Source organism: Mauremys mutica, chromosome 12 (assembly GCF_020497125.1).
Source record: "Mauremys mutica isolate MM-2020 ecotype Southern chromosome 12, ASM2049712v1, whole genome shotgun sequence".
Classification (NCBI taxonomy): Eukaryota; Metazoa; Chordata; order Testudines; family Geoemydidae; genus Mauremys; species Mauremys mutica.
The window spans coordinates 37678824-37698315 of record NC_059083.1 but is presented as its reverse complement, the minus strand read 5'-3'; positions in this window follow the sequence as shown (position 1 = coordinate 37698315).

Below are 19492 nucleotides of genomic sequence, written 5' to 3'. Positions count from 1 at the left end.
GGCCACAGCCTGGGCCTTTCCAGGCTGGAGCCTCCCCAGCTCCTCTGCCTTTCCCCAGCACTGCTCCACTCAGGTTCTCTGTCTCCCTGCAGCCAGGCCCTTCTCCCTCTACAGGCAGATGTAGACTGTTTGTTCCTGGCATCCCTGGCCTTTTTATACAGGCCAGCTGTGGCCTGATTAGGGCATGGTCTAGCTGTGGCTGCTTCCCCAATCAGCCCAGCTTTTAGAGCTGCATTTTTCAAGCCCTCCCAGGCAGGAGCGGTGGTCCACCCTGCTACAGGCGGCTATACTGTATAATGGGCACTAGGGGCAGCAGAGGGTGGCGACGGGGAAGGGGCGGCTATACTGTATAATGGGCACTAGGGGGAGCAGTGGAGCTTGTATCCCCAGTGAGCTAATAGTCACTTTATCTAACGATCCATCCATCCAATTGTCCATCTAACCCTCCATCTGTATATTCATCTGTCCATCCACCTATTTTTTTTCTGTCTATCTGTCCATCAGGATGTTTAATTTTTTCCTTCTTCCGCTATTTGTCCATCCAATTATCTATTCTTGTCAGATGCTACCAGTGTGGTGTTCTGCTCTGTTCAATGTTGATAACAGTTGGCTGTGTGCGTGTTCCCCCCATGTGCTGCCCCAGCTCTGCAGATAGCTGACACAACAGACCTCGAGAGAACCACAGACCCAATGACCACAGACTCCGATAAGGTATGAAGGCACCCGGCCAGGTTAATGTCAAATGAAGCACAGTAATAGTTCCTCGCAGACTCTTCAGAACATACTACGAATATGTGCCCCCTGACACTGGACCGGCTCAGTCAGTGGAGGGACTCTCCACTGCCCCGTAGGCCAGACAAAGATGTCCACTCAGGGATGCATTCTTATTCACAGGTACAAACAGGTTACGCATCACTGAACTCAGTGAGGTACAGCCCTTCTACGCATTAGGGTGCTGCCTATCTCCTGGTACAGGCTGGTTCAAACAAACAAGTCTATCCATCATATTGTCTATCCACCAAATTGTCTTTTTGACCCCGTCTTTAGGCTGGGTCTGCCTGTTCCTTGTTATCTCTGTGGGATGTGCTCGTACCAGGCTGTTCTGGTGCCGTCCTGGCACACATTCTTTAACAGCCTTCCTCTTGCCAACTTCTGTGAGAAGGGCCTGCCTCTGGCTCACAGCCTAACTTTGCTTTATGTTAGCAAGGTCTTGACCATGACTTCAGTTCAGGCCTCAGCCTCATACCGGGCCTGTGATAGCAAAGGTTTATGTCTCCGGGCCTCATATTACTACATATATCATTGGTCTATCTAACTGCCCGCCTATACATCTGTGAATCTGCCTTGCAAGCCATTCATCTGCCTAATCATCTCTCTGCTTGCCTGGCTAATTTTTTTTTTTTACATTTTTATCTATCTATCTATCTATCTATCATCACTAATGGACCCCCCTGTGGAAAATGGACTTCAGTGGGAAGCGGCTGTTGAGTGGGTACATGTTACAGTCATAGGCACTAATTTCACTTTAAAGCTATATCCTTATTTTTGGAAACTAAGGAATATTCCTTCTCATTCTGTGTGCTGCTAATTTCACAGGCAAAGCAGGTGGGAATTGGAGCTGACAAGAGGCTCACAGTGTGAATGTAACTCCTTGACAAGGGCAGAATTGGCAAGGGGATAGACCTTAACAAGAGCTATCTCAGTCCCTGGTAGCTGATCAGAGAAGTGGCAATGAAAATTCTGCCCATAGGGCATAAGGTGTTTGACCCTAAGGATGCAGCTGTTTCTATATGTCTGATAACAGAACTGGAGTGATGGTTCCCTAGCCTGAAGGAACTCTGATCAATTTCATTTGGCGCATGTTAATTTCACCGATGCTTTGCTTAGGATAAAAATACAGCAACTAAAACAGTCTCTCCAATTAGCCATGTAGCACCTCTGTAGAGATTTAGAGGAGGACACATGGGTCATTATAACTTCACATGCCTTAATCGGGACTCTGAGAAATATCAGTTTAGACCTGGACGCTGTCTGGGAATCTGACAAATCTCTCAAGGAATCAAGGGCCAGTGGCAGAAGCAAAGTTACTCTCATTTTAATAGGTCCCACTGAGGGCCATTAGAATGGAAATTTTGGGTCAGTGGCAGTCTCATCAAGGCTGACTAGAAAAGAAAGTCAGAGGCATTGATTGAAGATAAACAAAGGAAGGGAAGGGTTTGTTCCTATGTCAAATAGACCCTAAGCTGTTCATTCCCAGCCCCTGTGAAAGGTGATCCCTTCCTTCATCAATTCCATCAGACTCCTAGGTAGTGAGGGAATGTAAGCGGAGGTGGGGTGGGGGGGGGGAGTTTGCAGTGAAACAGACATGTAAACAAACATCAGATTCCCACTAGGTTAGCAAAGGCAGCCCAGCCCAGAGGCAGGTAGCAAAAGGTAATTCCAGGTTTCTAGGCCTCAGTGACAGAGATCAGCCAATGCACCAGGGTTGTGACAGGCATTACTGTGCTGTCTACAACCCCCAGTTCTGCCGATGCCCTCAGTCCTAACCCACACCTTCCCCTCTACTCCCCACCCCCAATAGTCCATCTCTGGGTTCCCCCCTCCCCCACACCCATCATGACCCGCAGTCCCCTTACTATCCGAGCCCTGGGCTCCCTGCAACACACAACGCAGTTCATGTGTTCAACCCTGATCTGCAGCACCCTGGGCTCCCCCTGTGATGGAATGCTAAACTGCATTGTACTGCTCAGCAGGGACATTGCTCTGTGTGTGAAATAACTTGTTTAAGCTGACCTCAGCCATACCTGGCAGAGCATTGAAGGATTTTATAGTGAGCACACCTGGTGTGTGCCTTGCTCTGAAGGAAGCTCTGTAGCCAGATGTGGCAGGGTGCTTACCCTGCTCCTGCCCTGAAGGGCTTAAAACAGGCCTGGGGGAAGGTTGTGGCTGGGAGCTACTAAGCTGGGCTGATTGGGGAAGTAGCTGCATCTGGGCCACGCACGAGTCAGGCCACAGCTGGCCTGTATAAAGAGGCCAGGGGAGCCAGAAGGAAAAGTCTCCCTCTGCCTGTAGAGGGAGATGAGCCTGGCTGTAGGGAGCTAGAGACAAGGTACCTGAGTGAAGCAGGGCTGGGGAAAGGCAGAGGAGCTGGGGAGCTCCAGCCTGGAATGACCCAGGCTGTGGCCTAGCATTGGGCTAAAAGGTACTGGGGGTGGCAGAGGGCAGCCCAGGGGTAGGCCAAGACAGCAGGTCCAAACCCAACCTTGCCAGTGATGAGTAGGCTGATACTGCAGTCTGCCCCAGGGCATGGGGGCTAGACGATGACTAGCAGTAGCTTTATACTGAGACAAGGTGGGGATAGTGGGTGGGGGTTCCCTGGGGAGGGGAGACCCTAAGACTGAGGGGATTACTGCTAGGGAGCAGCACCCCAGGTAAAGGGGAGGGACATGGGAGGGTCATGGGGCCAGAGGACAGGTGGTCACCAGCCTGCAGAGGGCACTCTGGAGCTGGAACCGAGCTAACTCCCAGAAGTCACCAGCAGGAGGCACCGCAGGGGTGAGTCCGCACGTCTACACCAGTCCATATTTGATACTGGAACATGACCTATATTTGCCATGCCAATTTTGTGGCATGCTGTCTTAGCCAGCTAATGGCCATACCCATAGTTTGTAATATTCTACATTTCTTACTCTTCTTCTTCAGGGCTACAGACTCTGCCCTAGTCTTACTGATTCCAGGCCACATTTCCCCACTTACCAAATGAGTGGTTGGGGTCACCAATGTTGTTAGTGCTGCAGAGTGTTGCTAAGGCCGCTAAGTTTTTAATGCTGCTAGTGTGGTGTTCTTGGAGCTCCAGTATGAGCTGCATGAGCAAAGAGTGCAGCATGCTGATTCAGCATACCTCCATGTTATTAATAAGAAAGGCTCAGTTCGGTGGTGAAGGCACTCGGCTAGCTGTATTGTCCATGAAGCATAGTACTAGTGCCCCATAGGAGCTACGGGTGCACTAACACACGATTCTGGGATTCCGTCATGGTCACTTCCGCTGATGAGCTTTGCATGGTCACCTGTGCTGATCAGCTTGCCACACTGACCAAACAGGAAATGAAATTCAAAAGTTCACAGGACTTTTCCTGTCTACCTGGCCAGTGCATCTGAGTTGAGAACGCTGTCCAGAGCGGTCACAATGGAGCACTCTGGGATAGCTCCTGGAGGCCAATACCGTTGAATTGTCCACACAACCCCAAATTCGACCCGGCAAGGCCGATTTCAGTGCTAATCCCTTCATCAGGGTGGAGTAAAGACATCGATTTTAAGAGCTCTTTAAATAGAAAAAAAGGGCTTTGTCGTGTGGATGGGAGCAGGGTTAAATTGAGGTAACGCTGCTAAATTCGACCTAAAATCGAAGTGTAGACCAGGCCTAAGTGTCTCTGTGTTAAGCAGACTTGGTTCAGCAGCTCTGACTCCAGCAGCCTCCTTGTAACATCACAACCACACTGCGGACTCTACCAACCTTGGTTATTACTAGCCAAGTGACCCCAACACACCCCAGTCTCAAATTTCCCCCCAAACCATCTGCCCTGAAATGTCCAGTCCTCTCCTGAAACATTTAGAGAAGTAATAATAAGGTTCATTGCTGCCTTAAAGAGACAAAAGTACAGCAAATTGTGGCTTTAGCTATAGTTAACAATCACTTCAATTCAAACACAGCACTGGGTTGATTTAGATAAAAAATAAAACATGTTTATTAATAAAAAGAGAGGTTCCAGGTGAGTTCAAGCATATGGGACAAAGTCAGAAATGGTTACAAGCAAACAAATAAAAATGAAAAACGCCTTCTAGTGATTCAGACCTAGCAAAACTGCAGTCTTGGTTCAAGGTAAGATTCTTACCACACTTCCTTGCAGCAAGATGGCTGTCCAATCCCTTGGTCAGGATCTCCCACTAAGTCGGCCAAAAAAATTGAATTTTTAATATCATAAGCCCCCCCTATGCTTCTAATGGGAGTATAGCTCATCATTTCCTTCTTTATAACATTGGGAATATTTCCGCTGAATGAAGATGGATATTCTTGACTGAAATATCCAGAGATAGGCCCAACCTGAGCCATTCAGGTCAAGAAGGGCTTGCGTTGTGGGGTTCTGACTCTGGTCCATCTCTAGAAACCTTGCCCTTGCTATGTTTGCCTGTGATTTCCCCCTGTCTGCTGGATGGTTCAATTTCCAAAAAAAGAGGTCAATGACTTAATGGGAGCTGGGAATTGAGTTCCCTTCTTGTACTGTGAGATGGTCTCTCTGGGTCAGGGCTGGTCCTTGGTCTCCGCTGAGTGTCCCAAAGGAGCTGATTAGCTCAGATGCATTGGTTGGAGAGCAGGGGGAGTCTCTGTTTTTTTGCACACGACCTTGAGAAATGTCATCCACTCTTTTTACAGGGGTCAGAAAGTGGACAGCTTCTGGGCACTACTCTATTGGACTGATCTGAAGAAGGTACCTAATGAGGAAGGGACCTACCTTGTTCCCTGTGCCCTGAGCCAGACAATCCCTGTTTACACTGAGCTCTCTGTGATAGTCACATGTGAATGTGGTGTGAAATGAGACCTCGTTTGCTTCCCAGTGGCCAGTGTGGGGTTAAAGTCAAGAACTGTCACATTTTCTCAGGACACCCTGAAGCACCGTCTGCTCACAATCCTTGTCCCCATGTTAAGCTTCTGCACAGTGTACAAGGACCATCCCAACAGCTCAGGAACGCAGGTAGCAATAGCAACTAAAACAAGCAGACTGTGCGGGTTTCCTGAGAGCCACCTATGGGGAGCACACTGCTCCAGTTATCCCCAGTGGGGCAATGGAGTGGATTCAGGAGGAAATAACTCAACTGAATGGGCTGGACACATCCCTGCTGCAAGTGGGATTTCATCTGTAGAGTTACACCAGGAAAGCATTTGGCCCCCATGGGCTTAGGGAAGACAATGTAATTGACTCTGGCGTGCCCTCTGGAACTGTAGCTAAAATAACGCACCGAAGAATGTAAAATGATAAAACTGATTTAGCATTGCTCCAAATCTTAATGTACATTTTGAGGGCCCTGGGATGCCTACCAGACTCTGTAGAACTCTCTGCATCTGCTTGTCTTTCCCTTGCCCGAAAGTTTCAGCCACTCCAGAAAGTGAATATTTATATTTAAGTAACAAAAATGTAAAGTTCTGGCAGTGGCTTCACCCTACCCTATCCCATTCTGTGTAAACAGCTTCAGCCATTCCCAAGCCGGCAGCCTGGGAAATTTGTTCTCCATATCAAATTCAATCCTTGATCTCTCTTAAGAGTCTGACCAATGTGGTGCTGATCACTGTGCACAGAGGGCCAGTTTGCAAGATATGTCCTTCTGCCCACAAAGAACTGACTGGGACGTTCAGTTCATTACAGCAGCCCACCCAAAACTCAGTGAATAGGCCAGGGCCTCTTATTAGCACATTGGTCTCAGTTTTCAAAAGCAACTGGAGATTTTGGGTGTCCAGGGTGAGACACCTTTAACTGCTCCTGACCCACAGAAAGTGCTGAGGACCTGCCCTCTGAAAATCAGGCTCATTTTAAGGTGTCTCTTTTCTGGGGGGTGCCCACTTGAGGCACCCAAGTCACTAAGTTCTGAAAGTTTATATTAGGCCCCCTTTTCCCTGTGTTCATATTATTAAGGACCAGCTTCTTCCCAGGGGTACATGTATTGGTCTCAGATGGTGGAGCCCCAAATACCCTAGTGAAAGTCCCTGTGTCCATTGCAATCACTTGGCATGGCTGATTTCTCAGGAGACATGCTGTCCAGACCGTGTGGTCATGAGGTCTAGGTTTAATTTTTGGGTCTGCTGCAGACTCACTGGACGAGACTGGCCCCATTCATTTCTCCCTGAGTGCTTCACTCTGTGCATTGTCCTGTTATAAGCAGTACTGAGGAGAGAAATCTGGGGCACCAAACCTTCCACCTCTTAAGCCCACATCACGAGATGGGACTTTCCTTTCCAGACACTTCTTTGCTGAACAGTGCCTAGAGCAGTCATTCAGTCCCCGAATCTCCAAGCCAATTAGAGTCAACATTCAAGATCTCCTTGTTCAATGAGGAGTTATAAGAATTACAATTGCCGTTCATGTTTTATTTTTTGGACCATCTTCCTCAGTAGTGGAAAGGGTAGAAGTGCATCAAGTAGGTCCTGCAATCAACTGTCCAATAAGGCATCTGTGCCCAGGGCTCTGGGGTATGCTTCCCTTGTTAAGTATGTTGGCTTCTTTGCATTCATATGATTCACAAACAGGTCAGTTGAAGGAAGGCTGAACATCGGAACAATGAGATCACAAACCTCTTGATTCAAGTACCACACAGAGTTGTTGAACTTGCGCCTGCTGGGCCAGCCTGCCTTTTGTTTCAGGTCACCTTTGGCATAGAGTGCCTTGAGAGAAAAGAGGAATTGTTCTGCCCACCTCATTATTTCCCTTGCTTCCATGTGTAGCACCAGACTCCTTGTTCCCCCTCCTTCCCCCCAGCTGTGTAAATATGAAACTGTAGTCATATTGTCTGACTGAATCTGGATCTAGTTCCCCCTGAGGGTGGGCTGGAACTTTTGACCACTCTCCAATCCAGAAGGTTTATGCTGTGAACCTTTTCCTCCTGGCTTCACAGACCCTGGGCTGTTTGGGTCTCTCAAGCGAGATCGCCAGCCCTCCAGCCTAATGTCCATTGTGAGAACTAAGGGGAATAGAAGGCAGATGGTCATTCCATGGCAGACATTGTCATGAACGGACCCCCACTGTAAAGAGTTGAACACTAGTTTCAGAACCCATACTTGATCTTTCATGCATTATAGGAAGTTGTCCCACTATGTCATAATCAAGGCTTGAAGATGTCTGATATGTGACTGTGCCCATGGAGTGATCCCTATGCACGACACTAGAAGTCCTAGCAGTTGTAGGCCTCCTGCAGCTCTCAAAGATGATGCTAAATGCCTGGATTTTCTGAAATCTTCCTAATGATTGGTGGGTCCCTGATACCATGGTCTTTATTTCCACCAATAGGTGAGTTATTCTGCTTCGGTGGAACCAGGGAACTTTTCCACTAGCAAAGCTGTGCACCTGGAAGAGACTCAACATCTGAGAGGTGGCTTTGCACGCTGCTGATTTAGATTGAGCTCTCATCAGAATGTCATCCAGGAAAGGTTACAGATGGGCTCACTGTGACCTGAGTCACTACTGGCCATAATTTGCACCCTTGTGGTCCATTACTAAGGAAGCATGCAGGGATATGGAGAAGGGAATCTCATGTTATGTACAGAAAGAGTCCTTCCAGGGCAGGGTAGAGGCACATTTCCAGATACTGTTGAGTGGGGGAAGATTGCACAGTTGCCACTTGGGCTTCTGTGTGCTCTGTTTTGTTCTATGACTGGAGGAGTGTTAATGGAACACTTCGGCCTTAGCTACACTTACGAGTTAGTGCACAACAAAGGAGATCCGTGCGCACTAGCTCACTCCCCATCCACACTGGCAAGGCACGTAGAGCCCTCTGACTCCGCAGCTGGAGCGCTCCTGGTACTCCACCTTGGTGAGTGGAATAATGTTTGCTGCACCCCCACTGAAGTGCTGCAGCGCCAGTGTGGATGACCTGGCCTGTTAATGCGCTCTGATTAGCCTCCAGAAGTGTCCCACAAAATTGCTGTTCTAGCCACTCTGGTCATCACTTTGAACTCTACTGCCCTGCCCTCAGGTGACCAACCATCAGACCCGCCCTTTAAATTCTCTGGGAATTTTGAAAATCCCCTTCCTGTTTGCTCACCCAGGTATCGAGTGCTCTCAGCGAATCTTTCCAGGTGACCTCGTCTCCACATGCCAGGTGATCTCCAGTATGGAGCAATGGCGAGGTGCTGGATCTCATCAGTGTCCGGGGGGAGGAAGCTATCCAGTCCCAGCTGCGTTCCAGCCTTCGGGCAGATATCAAGGGACATGATGGAAAGAGGCCATGACTGGGATGCTCTGCAGTGCAGGATTAAAGTGAAGGAGCTGTGGAATGCCTACCGCAAAGCCTGCGAGGCAAACAATTGCTCTGGTGCTGCCCCCGCGATCTGCCATTTCTACAAAGAGCTGGACATGATATTTGGGGATGACCCCACCTCCACTCCGAGTACCACCATGGACACTTTTGAGCCCAGTGCAACAAGGCAGGAGGAGGAGAAGGAGCAAAGCAGGAGCGAGGGTGCTGAGGAGGAGGAAGACACCGTGGAATCCCTAGATGCATGCAGCCAGGAGCTGTTCTCAAGCCAGGAGGAAGGTAGCCAGTCGCGGCAGCCAGTGCTTGTGGAAGGACAAACACCAGAGGAGGTTCCTGGTAAGCGGCTTTTATTTTGGGAAGGAAGTTATTCGGTGCAGGCTCTTGCGGCGAGGAGGGTTAGAGCTGAATGCATGCCTAGATGTGGAATAGGGCATTGATGTGCTCTCTCACATCGCAGTAATTGGCTTCAGTGATCTCTTCAAAAGTCTCATCCAGAACTTGGGCAATGCGGTTGCACAGGTTTCTCGGGCGAGCCACCGTGGTCCTTGTCGCAGTCAGGCTAACATGTCCGCGCCACTGTGCCATGAGGGGCAGGGGGACCATTGCTGCATATGGGCCAGGGCGGAAGCTGTATTGCAGTAGAAGACCCTCCCTTGCTTTCCAGGTCACCCTCCAGCAGATCGAGGGATGTGATCATTCCCCTCTACTCAGCACTGGTGAGGCCTCATTTGGAGTACTGTGTCCAGTTTTGGGCCCCGCTCTACAAGAAGGATGTGGATAAATTGGAGAGAGTCCAGCGGAGGGCAAAAAAATGATTAGGGGGCTGGAGCACATGACTTATGAGGAAAGCCTGAGGGAACTGGGATTGTTTAGTCTGCAGAAGAGAAGAATGAGGGGGGATTTGATAGCTGCTTGCAACTACCTGAAAGGGGGTTCCAAGGAGGATGGATCTAGACTGTTCTCAGTGGTAGAATATGACAGAACAAGGAGTAATGGTCTCAAGTTGCAGAGGGGGAGGTTTAGGTTGGACATTAGGAAAAACTTTTTCACTAGTAGGGTGGTGAGGAACTGGAATGGGTTCCATAGGGAGGTGGTGGAATCTCCTTCCTTAGAGGTCTTTAAGGTCAGGCTTGACAAAGCCCTGGATGGGATGATTTAGTTGGGGTTGGTCCTGCTTTGAGCAGGGGGTTGGACTAGATGACCTCCTGAGGTCCCTTCCAACCCTGAGATTCTATGATTCTATGATATCTTCCAGGACGAACTCCTGTGGAAAATGTGGGCACAGTGATCAGTATAGGGGCCTCCTGCAGCTGTTGGCTCTCCCCATGGCACAGAAACCCAGAGGACAGTACAGCCGTTAAACAATCAGTCACACTTGACCCTGTGCTTACTCACTATTTTGGGGCTCCTGTGGGTTATGTGCACTCGCTTTGGGACGGGCAAATTCTGCTATTGGGTAGACTGTGCTTGCCCTTAAATATGGGGGAATCATTGCTCTGTCTGGTGTGAACAATGCTGCCTCTGTTAAGTGTTGCATTTTGCTTTTACAGATGCAACCTTGAGATCTCATCCGTCCCTCTTATCACCGGCCAAAAGACTCCAAAGAATCAGAAAGCAAGGAAGATGTTGCATGAAGTAATGCAGCATTCAAGTAATGAAAATCAAAAAGTACAGGAGTGGTGGGAGAGTGAAAGGAGGATCCGCCAGCAGAACGAGGAGCGCCAGCACAAAAGCGTGGTGCTCCGGCAGCAAAGCACAGATCAGATCGGCTGATAAGCATAATGGAGTGCCAAGCGGTCTCGATCCAGGCTCTCTTAGCCATGCAGGTGGAGCACTACCGCACCCGCTCCTCCTGCAGCCCTTGTCCCAAAACTCTTTCCCTTGTGCCCCCATGTCACCTCCAACCCACTTTCCCCAGCATCTGGGTTCTTTTTGTCACCAGCTGCCTCCAACATCTGTAGCTTCACACACAGCCCTGAAAACTACAACCTTTACCCACTGCACTCAACCCCCATCACCATGCAGTATAGCCATCCTGAAGTGCAGCACTCATTGCACAGAACTCCAGAAAGACATACGCAAAACTGTGATTGTACGGTTCCCCACCTCACCCCCTTGCCGTTTCTGTTTTGCAAGCAGTTGTGTTTCTTTTCAATAAATCGATTTTTTGTCTTTGAAAACATTCTTTATTATTGCATAATGTAAAAGATACCTTAGCCCAGGAAAGAAACAGGCACTGCAAGACAGCATAGCAAACACAGATTCCTACTAACTTTGGAACCACTGCACTTCACTCCTGTGCAGGGAACCAGATATTACTGGTGGCTTTCAGCCTCAGATTGCTCCCTCAAGGCATCCCTAATCCTTGCAGCCCCACACTGGGCCCCTCTAATAGCCCTGCTCTCTGGCTGTTCAGATTCAGCCTCCAGGTGTTGAACTTCCAAGTTCCATGCCTGAGTGAATCGTTCACCCTTCCCTTCACAAATGTTATGGAGGGTACAGCAGATGGATATAATTGCGGGGATGTTGTTGTCGAAGAAAAACTAAGTTTTTGCTTTTTGTTTGGGTACAGCAAAATCAAATACTTTATTACTTTTTTTAGTGATTACGAGAGGGTTATGAATATGTATTAGTTTTAGTTGATGTATTTACCAATTGGGTTGAAGCTTTTCCCTGCAGGGAAGCAGATGTCTTTGCTTAAAGATTTTGTACCACATTTTGGCATCCCTGTGAGTATCAACAGTGATCGTGGAACTCACTTTACTGGACAGATTGTAAAGGAGTTATGTGCAGTTTTGCAGATCCAACACAACCTTCACTGCCCTCATCATCCACAATCTGCTGGGACAGTGGAACGCCAGAACGGGATTTAAAAAAAAATAAACTGGCCAAGATTTCTGCTGAAACACACTTAAAGTGGCCAGATGCCCTTCCTTTGGCACTGATGTGTATGAGAGCCATTCCCAATCGAAAGACTGGACTCAGCCCTCATGAAATGTTGACGGGACACTCAATGCGACTACCAACTGCATTCCCACTAACCCCAGCTCAAATGGACATTCATTTGATGGATAACATGATGCTTAAGTATTGTCAGGCACTAATGAAATGTGTTAAGTCTTTTTTTATACACAGGTGATGGAAACACTACCGAAGGATCCCACTACCGAAGGATCCTGTGCAACCTTGCCACTCGTTAGAACCAGGAGCCTGGGTCTACATACAGATCCATCAACGAAAGACTGCCTTGGCTCCACGCTGGAACGGCCCTTTCCAAGTCCTGCTGACTACCGACACCGCTGTGAAGTGCCACAGACTGACTGCTTGGACCCAGGATTCTCACTGCACAAAGACCCCTCCACATCAGAAGAATTTTCCTACTGATAATTCGCCTATTCCTTTTTCTAGTTTTACTGTGCTTCTGGACAGCAGGAAAAAGGACAAGGTGACGTACTAGCAACCTCTCCCTTGTCCACTGACAAACTACTGTGCCTTTGAACTTTTGTGGAAAAAGCAAATCATTACAGGATGATGTCCTGGTACTCTCCCCTGTAGGATGCTGAACCACAACTGCTTCAGGAAAGAAGAAGAAACACTCACTCCACTGACATTGCCATAGTCCAGGAATTACTGACTAAAAAGGACATTGAGAACTGACCCTGGTGAAGAAACAAAGAATTACATACTGGCAGGAAGAAATTTGTGGGACCCATGCTTGGGAATGTGGTATTAATTGGATTTTGGGGTTTATTCTACAGGCTGCGCCCTGTATTTTGGATAAATCCTTCAGTATGTATTGCCCTCCCTAATTGGATTTTAAATGACATTGCCCTTATCCAGTTTTCACATCACTTTTACATACCCCGATTGCTCACAAGGGGCTGCCATTAGATTAGCACAACGGAGAACCTGGAATAAGAGGACATTGGGCAGATCCCTGTGGGCTGGGGCTAATAGTGTCGTAGCCATTTCGACTATTCTTAAAGGCCATGAACAACTGATATGTTCAAGTCTCAGAACCATGAACATGATAAGAAATTGGGCCAACTAGAAAAGGCTACTAGCCTTATTCTTGAAACTCAGCTATCTTAAGTACAGGCTGGAGTTGGTAAGTTACATGTCATTTCCACCCTTAGTTCTATGACCCAGAAGTTACTGACAGAGATGGTATTGAATATCACTGAGGCTGGGAAGGCATTGCAGTGGGATCTAGACTAGACTTGGCCCACTGCCCTTACAGCTGCATCGAGAGTACCATCTGATCTGTGGTCATGGAGACTTTCTGGATGGAAGTGTGGACATTCACAGTGCTCCTTCCAAGCATATGGACCGGTTAGGGTGGGTGTGGGCTCTCACATACCAAATCCTGCTGGGTCCATGGGGAGGATGCATGTGGGATTGGGTGATTCACCGAGATATCTGGGAAGTGAGCTGATATTTGGATGGGGTTAGGAAATCTATGGACATTTTGGCCCTTAGAACCACCACAGCTTCAGTGTGTACAGAAACTGAAGCCAGGGGAAGTTGTCACTGTTTATGACAATTTTTGCTGGGAGGGTAGAGGTCAAGGAACTACCCTGACAGGACACCCACTTTTTCGAGCTAATGATAGCTGTGTGTGCGTTAATGCCACCACTTTACATGATATACATATTAATCTTACCACTGCTGCAGGCAATCCTATCATTTCCTGGCCTGCAGATAGAATGTTGCCAGTAGCTTTTAGATTTCAGGTATATTTTCATTGGACTAGAGTAGTGCCTGATCGGTTTCAAAATTTACTTTCATTGTTACCAGAGGTTCGAAGAATCTCTGCGTTGCAAGGGCACATTCATATGCTTCAGAATATATATATCATGCTGCATAGTATGCCTTTCATACAGCTTATAGAGTGTTTACTTTATGTACTAAGTATGATGTATTGTGCTTTGTAACCTAAACTGTACAACAACCCCATTATTTTATTCCTATGGGAATGTTATTGTTTGTAGTGTTGTTAGTTAGTTTAGGATTATGTTGTTGTTGTTGTTGTAATGGACATAATGATAGTAATAATACCTTTCATGTTCATGCTAATCATGCATTGTCATTCCATCCCATGCAAATTGAGATTTGAAATATTTGTTGTACTAGAAGTACAAAAGGGGGGAGTGTGGAAGCCAGTAAATAATTATCAAGGATTTGAAGAGATCTTAATGAATGTTAGTTAGCATGAGTTGTTAGCATGTGACCCTAATGACGTGATTTGTAGAAGTAAGATAATGTAAGACAGAGTGAACTGTGTGAAAGTTATTACAACCTTGCAATATGCAGTCTTGTTTTTTTCTAGTAAGATAGCAGAAAAGCTTATGTATAAACAAAATGTATTTGTTCCTTTTTACTGTCTCCATGATTGCTAGAAATTGTCTGTAACAAAGGTATAAAGGCTTGATGTAATTGTTTACCAGTTGAGAGACCTGTCCAGGACCCTGTGTCCTATGGCACTCTCTCTCTCCATTGTAATTACTGGAGAAATAATAAAGTATTTGATTTTGCTGCACCCAAACAAAAAGCGAGAACTAAGTTTTTCTTCGACAATTTGGGGGCTCGTCCGGGATCGAGTAAAGAGTAAATGGTTTAGTATAGTTAGGAAGTCTTAGGGCCGGTGCAGTAGATAGTTTTTCTTTGATAGCAACAAAAGCACTTTTAGCCTTTGGGGGCCAAGGAAGTGGCTTAGGGGTACTAGATTTAGTTAGATTTTGTAAGGGTTTAATTACTGTTGCATAATTTAAAATTTATTGTTTGCAGTATTTAGTTATGCCCAGAAAAGTACGCATTTGAGAAATAGTACTAGGCCTAGGCATATTTAAAATAACTGAAATACGAGAGTTTGATAAATGACGTGTGCTATGAGAAATATTATGACTAAGATAATGAACTTTGGGTTGACACAGTTGGAGTTTTTTTTGGGATGCTTTGTAATTTTTGGCAGCTAAAGCAGTTAAAAGTGTTAGAGTATTAGTTTTATAAGATTTAAAAGAAAAAGACGCCAGCAAAAGGTTATTTACATACTGTATAAGTACTGATTTTCCAGGGAAAATCACATTATTTAGATTTTTTTTTAGGATTTGAGAAAACAGGGATGGAGACTCAGTATACCCTTGGGGTAACTTGGTTTAGGTATACTGATATTTTTTATAAGTAAAGGCAAACAAATACTGACTATTTGGGTGAATTGGAATAGAAAAAAAAGCTGAACACAAATCCACAACAGTAAAATAAGTGGCTGACGGTGGAATACAAGAAAGAATTGTAGCTGGATTTGGAACTACAGGAAAAGAAGGCAAAACTACAGCATTAATTGCGCGGAGGTTTTGAATAAACCTATATGTGGGTTTTTTTGGCTTTTTTACAGGAAAGATAGGAGTATTATAAGAACTAATTGTGGGAACAATAATATTTTGTTGTAATAAAGAGTTTATAACCGGAGTTATTTTTTTTATTGTTTTAGGATGCAGTGGGTATTGTGGAAATTTTGGGCAAAATTTTAGCAGGGTTAATAAAAATTTTAACTAGCTCGGCTGTTTTAATTTGTTTTATTTTATTTGCATGACGAGACCAGAGATGGGGGGGCACTTGTGACAACAAATGCACAAGGTCAGGGCTGAGAAGTGTTTTTGACGCAGCTGGCTTTGGTACATGGAGTGTGGCCAACACCAGGTTAGTATTTTTATTAGGAACTTGTAAGAATACGCTATCTGGTGTACAATAAATGGTACAATTTTATTTACATAACAGATTTTTTTTTAGCAAATTCACAGGAGAAGAAGGACTGAGCAGAAAGGAATGTTTATTTTTAAGAGGGCTAAGAAAAACCGCGAGGGGTATTGTGACAGGATGCGAAACAGGACAGTTTGAAATGCCCACAGCAGTAATAGACAAAGTGGACAAAGGAACAGAGGGAAACTTTGAGGATTTTAAAGCAGACCTGCTGGCTTTTGTGTTTACAAGACAAGTAATAGATTTTTTAGCAATTTTACAATTAACATATGGGCCTTTTTGATTAATAGGAATTAAAGGATTTATGATGCAGTTATGTTTTTTTAGGCTGTCCTAGTAAGGGGTTTTTTGTGGGGAAAAAACAGGCGCTTTAGGATTAGGGAACTGAGTAGGATTTTGAGCTAATTGATTTGGATACTTATTTTTTTAGTGTTTTTTTTACCACAAAAGTGGCATGCAGTGCTCCCAGGTGGGGCAGGACTTTGGGCAGGATATGAGGAACTTTTTTTTATACTGCGCTCACGACTTTGTTTTTGTTTTTTTTAAATTTTTTTATGACTTGTTTTGATAAGTTTGTAATTGTAAAGCTATAAGTTTTGTTTTAGTATTTTTTTTTGTTTTATGCAAGCTGTACAATGATTGGCAACTGTTATTAATTTTGAAAGGGGTTTAGTTTGCCAGCCAATACAAATAGTTCTTAATGGTTGCTGAACTTTTGGCAATAGTCCTTGAACAAAAGCAGCTTTTACCGCTTTTTTGGCATTTTTAGCTGGAGTAGTAATTTTCGAATGTTGTTCAAAGACTTTTGTTAGCCTATTTAGATAATCAGCAGGGGATTTTTTTTTGTTTTGCTTACAGTTAGCAATTTTCGTTCAATTTGGTTTTTTAGGACAAACTTCTGAAATAGAGGTTAAGAGACGGTTTTTAGCCTTTGTCAAAGCACGCTCAATACCAGGGTTGGCATTAGGCCAAGCTGGCTGTCTGAAAAGCCGCTGCTGAACTTCAGCTGGCAGTACAGCTCGTAAAAGTTGATTAATATTTGCCCAAGATGGATTATAACATTGAATTACTGTTTGGAGCTTTTTTTTAAACTTTACTGGCTTTTTTTTGATTTTAGGAAATTTTTTTACCAAGTTTTTAAGATTTTTAGGTGTCCAAGGGGCATGTACTTTAACTAACCCCCCTACAGCTTTAGCTCTAGGCAAGTCTTTTAAAGGAGCCTGGAATGCCTGTGCCGTGCTTTTAAGAAAGTAACCGGCATTGTTATTAGCAGAAGCAGGGTTAACCGGACTACTTGAATCCGTCAGTAAGGAAGAAGATAATTCTTCCGAAGAAGGAGAATGAACAACTTGTGCAGTTGATACTTGCGGCGGCGATACTACTACTGCCTGCATATTTCGAGAAGGGGGGGCAGTGGGAGGAACCGGCTGCGGCTGTGGAATGCTGCTAAAAAAATCCACTATGTTTTTTGCAGTTTTTTTTTTACTTTTAGGCTTAATTAATTGGGGATAAAGAGAAGCAGAGGGCTGCACTGGAGCAGGAAGACATTTGGATGTCTTACATTTAAGTTTTAAATCTTGTACTTTAGTTTTTAATTTTTTTGGGGAGTCCTTCAGACTCCGCACCCGAGACTCATGGAGTCTTTTTGTTGCTTTTTTCCACCAAGACATAAACTGCTTCCACTGTGCATCAGAGGCGTGTGAAGTAAGGGTTTTTTTGAGGTATGTAAGTTTATTTAACTCAAAGGTACCTTCTAACGGGCATTGTTTAAATGAATTTTTACGCGTGTACAGATTTCAATCATGTAAATACCTGCAGGTTTTAGGACCATAATGTACGTACATGTAATATGCTGGGGTACTCTTAGGGGGTAAGGTGGAAAGTTAAGACTGTCCTCCCCCCATTTTTCAGTTACACCAACTGAGGGGGTGCCCTGTCCGCGCTAGCGGATCATAATCTAAGGATCTTTCCCTACAGGGTACTTACATACAGGAGAGACTCACAAGAAAGACTACGATTTTTCTACACCTCCTTTTAGCAAAGAGCGTCGGCTAGTCTCTGGGAGATGGCGCCGCATACACTAATTGCATGCAGTGAGACGATCAGATTGTTAGTAGCCCACACAGAAGGGAAAGGGAAGGGAAGATGGGTTCACACACTCCTAGACCCAGGCAGCTTCCTCGGCGGACTATGCCAAGCTGAGTCAGTCCACCGTGGGTCGGATCTCCTAAAGATCACTAGTTATCGGGCTTGCGTTAGAGCAGTCCTGATTATTAGCTTTCGCTTCACAGGGTACTTTGGGCATTTTTCGATAACGATTAGTTATACTGGTGTACATACACACACACACCAAGGCCTTTTTTCTTTTTTTAACTTTTTTTTTTTTTTTAACCACGATGCATCGTTACCTGGTCCGGACCAATACCATGAGGCGGTATGACAACCCCTCTTGAGGCAGTAAAAAACCCCTCAGCACTGGTGCATTCTAATGCATTTACCTATGCATTACCTTATGCATTTACTTATGCATTACCTGTTGGCCAACTCAGCAGTTCCCAGTACTGCTATAAACTAACCTTATTGGGGCATCTCCCCAATACCACTCTGCATTTGATTCTGCTGCACAGTCAATAAGTTCAGATGGCGTGAGCCCAGCAGAAACAGACGTCCTCCACAGACAATCCTCCTCCGACACCCCAATAGAGATTTTAAAAGGTCTCTTACCTCTATTGTGGCGCCATGGGGTTCAAAGGGGAACGATCCGTAGTAGCCGTCTGTGTGTCCGTGGGCGTTGCCATCCCGGACGAGCCCCCAAATTGTCGAAGAAAAACTAAGTTCTCGCTTTTTGTTTGGGTACAGCAAAATCAAATACTTTATTACTTTTTTTAGTGATTACGAGAGGGAGAGAGTGTCATAGGAACCTGGGTTGCCCTTTGTCCTGGACGGATCTCTCTCAATTAGTAAACAATCATAACAATCATTTATACCTTTGTAATAGACAATGGCTAGCAATTCTGGAGACATTGAAGGAAAACATTTGCATTTGTTTATACATAAGCCTATTTGCTATTTTATTTGTCTTTAATACTAAAACAAAAATAAGACTGCATTTTACAAGGTCGTAATGACTTTTCACACAATTTACTTTGTACTACATTATTTTATTTCTACCTATCTCACAGCATTAGAGTCATAGCCTAACTCCTGCTAAATTAGCTAACATACATTAAGATTTCTTTAAACCTTTATTAATTATTTTTTGGCCTTCACAGTGTGAAAGCCAGTAAATAATTAACAAGGATTTGAAAAGATCTTAATGAATGTTAGTTAGCATGAGTTGTTAGCATGTGACCCTAATGACGTGAGATTTGTAGAAGTAAAATAATGTAAGACAGAGTGAACTGTGTGAAAGTTATTACGACCTTGCAATATGCAGTCTTGTTTTTTTCTAGTAAGATAGCAGAAAAGCTTATGTATAAACAAAATGTATTTGTTGCTTTTTACTGTCTCCATGATTGCTAGAAATTGTGTGTAACAAAGGTATAAAGGCTTGATGTAATTGTTTACCAGTTGAGAGACCTGTCCAGGACCCTGTGTCCTATGGCACTCTCTCCCTCCATTGTAATTACTGGAGAAATAATAAAGTATTTGATTTTGCTGCACCCAAACAAAAAGCAAGAACTAAGTTTTTCTTCGACAATTTGGGGGCTCG